Source organism: Arachis ipaensis, chromosome B09 (genome assembly GCF_000816755.2).
Source record: "Arachis ipaensis cultivar K30076 chromosome B09, Araip1.1, whole genome shotgun sequence".
NCBI classification, from domain to species: domain Eukaryota; kingdom Viridiplantae; phylum Streptophyta; class Magnoliopsida; order Fabales; family Fabaceae; genus Arachis; species Arachis ipaensis.
Window position 1 is genome coordinate 134106247 of NC_029793.2, and position 8614 is coordinate 134114860.

Consider the following 8614-nt stretch of genomic DNA (forward strand, 5'->3'; position numbering starts at 1 on the left):
TTTGATATCACGTGCGATCTGTAGATATAGTAACGCGATGCGTTAGTTCTTTAAGACGTGATGTGTGCATACGAAAGTTGAAGCGGTAGGTGTGCAACGTTAAGAGTTGTGGGTGTTTTATTCCTTGTGAACGGGTTTGCGAACATTAGGCTTATGATCGGATATGGGGATTGTAAAGTGCTTGGTGGAGTTGGGAGATTGAAGTTCTAAAGTGGGAACGAGATTTGTCAGCGAACGTTATGCCGCTGTTTAAATACCAACATGCTTTGCAGCCTTTTACCACACTAATTACCACTTTGCTTGGTGAACGCCTATCTTGATTTGCACCCTATTTTGGCACCTCAAGTTTTTGTAAAGCCTTGAGATCATATGACCTTGTGCATTGAGCCTATCTTGTAATGGTTGCCTTGCAATCACACTCCTACCCTTGCATCCTTATGCATACGATATGATTATATTTTGAGATGTTTTTGCTTCTTCCTTAAATGTGTTCAAGGGTGAACTGTTATGAAATTTCTTTCGTTTTGTATCAATTTTCGAGGACGAAAATTTTTATAAGGTGGGTAGAATGTAAGACCCAGAACCTTTAAAAAGTCTTTTTATGATCAAGTCTCAAATCATATGGTTATTTATAGCCTTAATTTCAGAAATTATTTTATTAAAGGTAATTAAGGCAAGTTTCGATTTATTGAATTTGAGATAAGTTATGATTATTATCCAATTTTATAATTATTGGATTATTTTCTATATTTGAATTATAAAGTTGATAGTTATGAAATAATAAGGATTTTATATGATTTGGATTAGATAAGTAATATTTTAAATATTATTACTGCTATTTTGGAAAATGAATAAATCAAGTATATTATTTCTAATTATTTGGTTGGGACATTTTATTGAGAATAATTTGTGAAATTGATGAGTAAATAGTATTTTTATACATTATTATTGTTGGGTTAAAATTCATTTCTAGTTACTACTATATTGTCCCTATTTTCATTTGAAATTACAAAAGTAAACATAACCCTAATTTTTGAAAATGAAACCCTAACCCTGAAAACCCTAACCCGACCCGTTTCACCCAGTTCCCTAATGCTACAGCAGCAGCAGCTGCTGCCCCTCTCTACCCTAGACACACAAACACACGCACACAGTGAGACCCAAGGGGGAGAAAGAAAACGAAATAGAGGGAGAAGAAGGAAAGAGTTCGCTGGCGGGGAGGTAAGGAGAGCGACGCAGCCGCCGAGCCCATCACCATGCCGATCGTCTTCATCGCCGCCAGCTGAAGAGAGATGTCATGGAGAGGGAGAGTCTGCGGACGGAGGTGTCGCCGTCCCCCTGAGGCCGCATTGTCGCCACTTCTTCTCCCAACGACGCTGCTGCACGACCCAGAGGAACTCGTCACCGTTGGAACTGCCGCACCTAATCCACCCGCGCTGCCGTCGCAGAGCATATTTGAGGCGAGGGAGAGGGTCGTGATGGGGGAAGGGTTGCACTGCCCAGTCGCCGGTCTGCTCGTCGCCAGCGTTGCCGCGAGCTTGCCGCCGCCGTTGTGAAGGATCCGCCATTCCTTTGTTGCCGCTGGAGAGAGGGAGATCGGAACGAGTAAGGTGGAGGAGGGTTGTGTTCGCCACCATCTGAGCTCGCTGCTACGGGTGATGGCAAGCTGAACTGGAGCCAGAAGAGTGTTCAAGCCGCCGTAGGTGCCGCTGCCGGACAAGGGAGTTACGTCTCCGTCATACTGACCGTCGGGAGTGGTTCTGTGACTTTCGGGACCACCGCCAGAGCCTCCGGTTACTTCTGTCGTCGCCGGAAAACTCTACCGGTAAGGGCTTTGAACTTGGTTTTCATTCGTTTCAGATTTCAGAAGCTTTATCGCCTCTGTATGTGGGTTTCAGTTACCAACGCCGGAGTTCGGTCCTCGCTGTCGTTTGAGGTGGCTGCCGGGCTGCCGCCGAACCGGTTCAGAGACCGCCGCTGTTCGATTCAGCCGTTCCTTCTTTGATTTGGTAAGTATGTTTCGGAAAGCCTCGCGTTAGTATTTCGTTGTGTTTGGTTAATGAATATGAATTTTGGTAACGTGGGGTCGAGTCCTGATTATTGTATGTTGCGATTAGTGTCGCTATGGTTATTGCGGATGTGGCTTGAAGCTGAGTTTGCGGTTGTTGATGATTTCGGGTTGAGGCGGAAAGGACTCTGTGACGCGTTTGAGTTATGGAATTTGCGTTTTAAGGTAGGGCACTTTCCAAAAACTATATTCTTATATATTGGAATTATTACATATGGATACTGTTGTGAGATATTGTGTATTTGGTGATTGTATCTGCCTTATGTGTCATTTGATTGACTCGAGTGATTATGGATGCTGGTTTGGTTGAATTGTTGTGCGGCTTTGTGAAATGTAATGTTTTGAAGTTGATTCTTTAAAAGATTTGAAATCTGAGTTTAATCCGTTGAGAATTGGTTTGAATTGAGTCAATTATTTTGATGATGTGGAAAATAGAATACACTCTTGAATTCAGCCTGGCTTGCTTTAAATGATCTGGTTTTTGATAAATGATTGTTACTGAATCGTTTCTTTAAAGCTTTGGAAATGAGTTTATTCGGCTGATAACGATTTGATTTTTGAAACGGTTTCCTTGAAATATGGAATTGAGATGACTGTTGGATTTGGCTTGCCTTGAACTGATTTTGGATTTTGGGCTGTTGGAAAAGGATTGTGGAATGGTTTTGTTGGGACCCGAACCGGGTGGCAAAGTCCAAGTTTTAGGGGAGATGCTACCGGAATTTCTATAAAATCCGAGTCTTTATTGAAATTTTGTTTGGAAAAATGATGAGTTAAAGACTTCTACTATTTTATTTGAATTATCAAGAAAAGGATGATCCATGCTTTTGAAATGAATTATTAAAGAGGAAATTGTGATTTAGTCTTGCTTCTTAAGAAAGGCATTGTATCTCTTTCAGAAAAAAGTTATTTAGATGAAACGTATGTTTTAAAGCTGTTTTAAATGTGACAAGGGCAATGCCTGAGAAAATGATTTATGGCTTAAATGCCGATTTCACGAATTTGATGATTTTGAATGTGGAAGTGCTGTTTTGTTGAGAGCCGGAATGGCTGTGTATGATTACACATATTGATTGGTTCTGGATTGAACCGTGAGCCGGAATGGCTCTGAATGATATGAATATTGGCTGGTTCTGGAATGAACCGTGAGCCGGATGGCTGAGATGGATGTTGATCCATGAATGAGATTGAATGCATGTTTATGCTGAATCATTGATAAATGTGAATGTTGCACTTCCACTATCGGAGATAAGAGTTTCCCTGGGAGAAAGCAGTGGCTAGCCACCACGTGCTCCGGGTTGAGACTCGAAGCTCTTGTGACCCTATGTCGTAAGTGTGGCCGGGCACTGTGAAAGGCCCGGATGAGCTCGCCCCCGTGAATATACACCAGTGAGGGTGTTGGATATGGATCATGATTATGATCAAGTTTATATTGAGTATAACTCGAGTTGGGAATGCGCGACAGAGGGACAGTCCAATAGTTAGCTACCAGGACTTGTCGGGTTGGCTCTATAACCGACAGATGATATCATCAGCCACTAGGGACAGGCATGCATTATATGCATCTATGTGACATTGTTTGGGTGTGCATATTATACTTGGTGTACCTATGTGATTAATTGCTAATTGTTCTACTCGCAATAACTGTTTGTTTGTACTTGCATCTTCCTATTTGTGTTTGCTACTGGGATTCTGTTGGATTGTGGTGATTGGTTATTGGATGGATTGTTTGGGCCTAGAGCCGTGGTTGAATTAAGATGGACCGATGGTTGGTTTCGGTTTTGTGGTTATGGTTTGGGAATGTATGAAAGGCTATTTTGGTTCCAGAACCCTTTCGAGGATGATGTTCTCACCCCCTACATTTTTCCCCTTTCAGGATATGGGCGCAGAAGTCACGAAGAGTTTATTTAGTTGTTGAAATGCTCTGTATTGCTTTAGATTATTACTTGTTGTACCCTCGCCTTCATCTTGATATATTCTGTAAGAGGGATAGGAATTGTATTGGTTAATGCTTGTTATGTTATTTATATATATATATGTGTATATATATGGATGTACTCTTTATGAGTTTTTGTAAGTTGTATGGTATCTATGGATGTACTTTGTCGAACGAAAGTATTTTTGGGAGCGGTTTTGCAGTTTAAAGTTTTAAACAGGCTCATATTTTAGTATTAAATAGTATAAGTGTCGTCGTAATGTACGAGCTATCAGAGTCGCGCAGTCGAAAGCGTGAGCTTTGGTAGTTAGGGTGTTACATTTTGTGATTTCGTAAGTCTTATGAATTGAATTGAGTTGCTTTGGATGAATGAGATTATTAGTTCGATTGATTGGTTGATCGATTAAGAAAGTTGAACATTCTGATTAGTTGACTGATGTTATTAAAGTGGTTTTCCTTGAATTATTGGAAGAGATTTAATATTGGCATTTAGTTTAATTTTGGAAACGATTTGATTTAATATTGAAACTTGATTTGATATTGAACCCGATTTGATATCGGAATTTGATTTTAAAAACAAATTTGGAAAGGACTTGATATTTGAAAACGGTTTGTTTATTGAGAATGATTTGCTATTTTGGAAACGATTCGAAAAGGGCTTGAGGAATGGTTTGGTTTGAAACTATTTGAGAAGACCAAAAATTCTTAATTATTGATTGATGCTGTTGATTGAAGTTGGTTTAAATTGCGATTTATAGGATTGGTTAATGGAATTCTGGATTTTGTAATTTCCTTAGGTTGAGTGTTGTTATTGTGATAATAGTAATTGGAAGTGATTTGAATGATTAACAGGTGTTTGGTTTGGTTTGGTTGGGACCCGGAAAGGGTGGCAAAGTCCGAATTTTAGGGGAGGTGCTGTCGAAATTTTTATGAGGATTTTATGGAGATTTTATTTTTGGTTAATTGGGATTTGAAGAATTATTTTAATTGAATGATTTGACTAAAGAAAATAGTATGGTTTGGGATTTCTGGTTGGATAAAAAATGATTATTTAAATTACTTTTCTACGGAATGAATTTGGTTTTGTTAATTACAAAGAGGAGTATGTTTTCAGGTATTTGATTGAACGGAAACGAATTTTATTAAATTAATACGAATCAGAGAATTATGGTTTAAGGATTTTGATGAATTTAAAGAAATGAGCCCCTAAAGCTTAGAGGTTTTGCCATGAAATTTGATTAATTGAGGAAGTGCGGAAGGTTGCGAATATGCCGAAGATGCATATATGAGTTAATGAATGTATGAATGGTTTATAATGAATTTGAAAATGAAACTGATTTTGAGCTTGACCTGGCAAGGATCGTGGTGATTTACCACTTGTCCAGTGTCGATATGTTGTGGGGATCGTGGTTAGTTACTGCCCACGTGTGTGTTGTTTTCCAATTGAAAATGTCTGTGAGGATCGAGGTGGTTTACTTCCCGCAGATGGTGGGGATCGAGGTGGTTTACCGCCCACCAGGTGAGGATCATGGTACTGTACCGCTCACCAGTTTTCAAGAGGACGATGCCCGGGTTAGCTACCGGACATGTCGGGTTGGCTATATAACCGACAAATGAGCTCATTAGCCATAGGACAGGCATGCATCATATGCATTTGTATGCTTTCCTTCCGTTTGAACTTGTTTTGCCTAATTGTTAAACTGTTTTTAACTGCTACCTGAACTATTTGCTGTAACTGCTACCTAAACCTGCGTTTTCCTTGTCTATTTTGCCTGTGTTTGTCCCGGTGTGCTACATTTGAGAATGGACTTTGGTGCTAAATTAATGATTGTGTTGATTGATTGCGTGGTTGGTTTCTGATTAGGATTTTCTCATAAGAAAAGAAAGGTTCTAGATTTCTGAAAGGTTAAACATTGTTTTTTTGAAAAGGTTTTGAATGATTAGCTATTGGTTTTTAAAAGATTCATAAGGCAATGATAATCACTGAGCTTGAAAACAGTTTTCTTATTAAATATCTTATGACAATTCTAAAACTCCGTGGTGAGACCGTGTGGTTGGGTTCTCACCCCCCTACAGCTTTACCTTTTCAGGAATCGGATGAAGGAGCATTATGAAGAGTTATACTGCGTTTTGGTTTATATGATATTGTATTAATTAGATAATCTTTCTTCCCTCGTCTTTGTTATTATAATTTTATAAGAGGGATATGAGTTGTATGTTTTATATGTATATTACAATATAAGCTATTATGTAAGAAGTCTTGTATATAATTCTATACCTGTTTGTTTTTTTTAGGTAATGTATTTATTTCTGGTTAAAAAAAAAATTAGCGATACGGTGTCGAGTCATAGGCTCCTATTTTAATATTAAGTATATAAAGTAGTCGTAATACTTCTTGCTATTTTTGTAATAAATCAATAATCAGTTTATTTATATTGTGTAATATAATTGAAATATTAACTAATGAAATATATCTATTGAATAAAATATTTATTATCACAAAAAAATTAGGAAAAAGGTCATACTGTGAAATGAATATTTTATTAAAAGCACATTTAGTTAAAGGTATGACGGTTGGGTGGAACATATCAGCCAAGTATCAAATTATCCGTTTTATATTTTGATCATAGTGCAATAAGTATAATATATTTAGCACCAACGAACTATAACTCAAATGGCATAGTTTCTCTATACTCATTCAAGAAGTTGTGGGTTCGAGTCTTCCTATCTTCGATAAAAAAAAGGTATAGTATATTTAGTTATAGTCCAATTCTTTTATACTGAAGATGGTCGAAAGTATTTAGAAAGATGATATATTTTCGGCATTCGGGGTAAGGGTTAGCTTATATAGTTTAAGGTTTGAATGTATAGAATTTGGATTTAAGTTTAGAGTTATAATTAGGGTTAAGTACGATTTTGGTCTCTAACGTAGAGGTCAAAAATTTATTTTGTCTCTGTCTTTTTTTCGCTACAAATATGGTCCCGAAGGTTTCAGTTTATTTTAAAATCGTCCTTTTTACCAAAATTTTAATTTTTATTCCAAAAATACTCCTAAGTAAAAAAAAAAACAAAAACATTGAATAAGGGGGAAAGGGGGACATTTAACCAAATTTTAAATTTTTATTCCAGAAATACCCCTAACTTAAATTAAAAAAAAAACACACACACACACACACACAAAATGTTGAATATGGGGGAATGGATTCAATTCACGCTGGTTCAGGGAAGGGAAGGAAAGAGGGGAAAGAAAAGGGGGAAGGGAAGGTGGGGAAGAGAAGGGTAAGGGCCGCCGCCGCCGCTGCTCCTCTCCCCTTCGCGCTAACCCTAGAGCAACCGCGACCCTCTCCCCTCTTTCTCTCCTTCCCTGTCTCGGATCTCCTCGAACCAGAGCTCACCGCCGGTGAGCCTCCCCTGCTTCACCACTGCGCAGCAACGTGGAGCCTCCCTTGCTTCACCATTGCCAGCGAGCCTCCCCTGCTTTCCCTCCCTCAATCCCTGTCGCAGAAGGAACCAGAGCCACCACTGCCTGTTACCCTCCCTCCAGCCCCTTCCTGTCATGCCCAGACCGCCGGCGCTCCACCACTGCCTCCCCTGTCCCCTCTTTTCTATTTTTGGTTAGTGTTAGTTCCTTGATTTAATTTTGGATTAGTTTAGCTAGATTTTAATTTTCTATTAGTTGATTTTAGGTTATTGAATTGCTGAAAATTGCTGCTGAATTATCGTTGTTGTTGTTGAATTAGCTTAGCTTTGATAGAATTAGCTTAGGTTATTGAATTTCTATTAATGGTTAATTGTATACATAATTTTAGTAGGTTGATAGTCCAAAAGTGTTGTATGTTATTCTTATGAAAATTTGAGTTTCATTGAGAGTTTTCTATTATTTTTACTTAATATTTTGGACAATATTTTTACATCAAAGGAATATTCCACCAAGATGAAGAGTTGCATATGAAAGTATTGAATCCGATTCATCCTATAACTTCAGAGTTGTTTAACATATCTCTTTCAGAGTTTATCATTGAATATTTTATTTGTAAGTTTTATCTTTTTTTATTTCATTTCGGTAGGAAAAGGCATTTAAGTGAGACATTAAAAAAAAGTCATAGAGAAAAAAGACAAAGAGATACTTAGAGAAAAAAGTCAAAGTTTATGTCTAATTTTTTTTTATTGTATTTCTATTTTGAATCTTGTATGTGAGATGTATCTCTTATTAAGTTGGGTGAGCACTTAGTGTGTTGTGAGTCTAGAAAGTGAACCTAGGCAAATCAAGATTAGTTAGAAGTTTGGTTTGTTCTTATAGGATTAGATTAAATTTTTGGGAATTGGTGTTTATGATATTTGAAAAGATAGTGAAAATTCTACCACTATTGTGATAGAGACTGAATGTAGATTACATGGTACAAGATAGTTGAACTAGGATACATGGCTATGTCTTCTTCTCTTTCTTGTTTGGTTTTTGTTTTTGTTCTTTAGAAGATAAAATAAAATTATCTCATGCATAATCAATCTTACATTTTTTTTATTTGAGAATTAATTAATTAAGTTTAAAAAAAATATAAATTTAACTCCTTATTCTCTAGGCCTTAAAAAACCTTCATAACTGAAAGAGATAG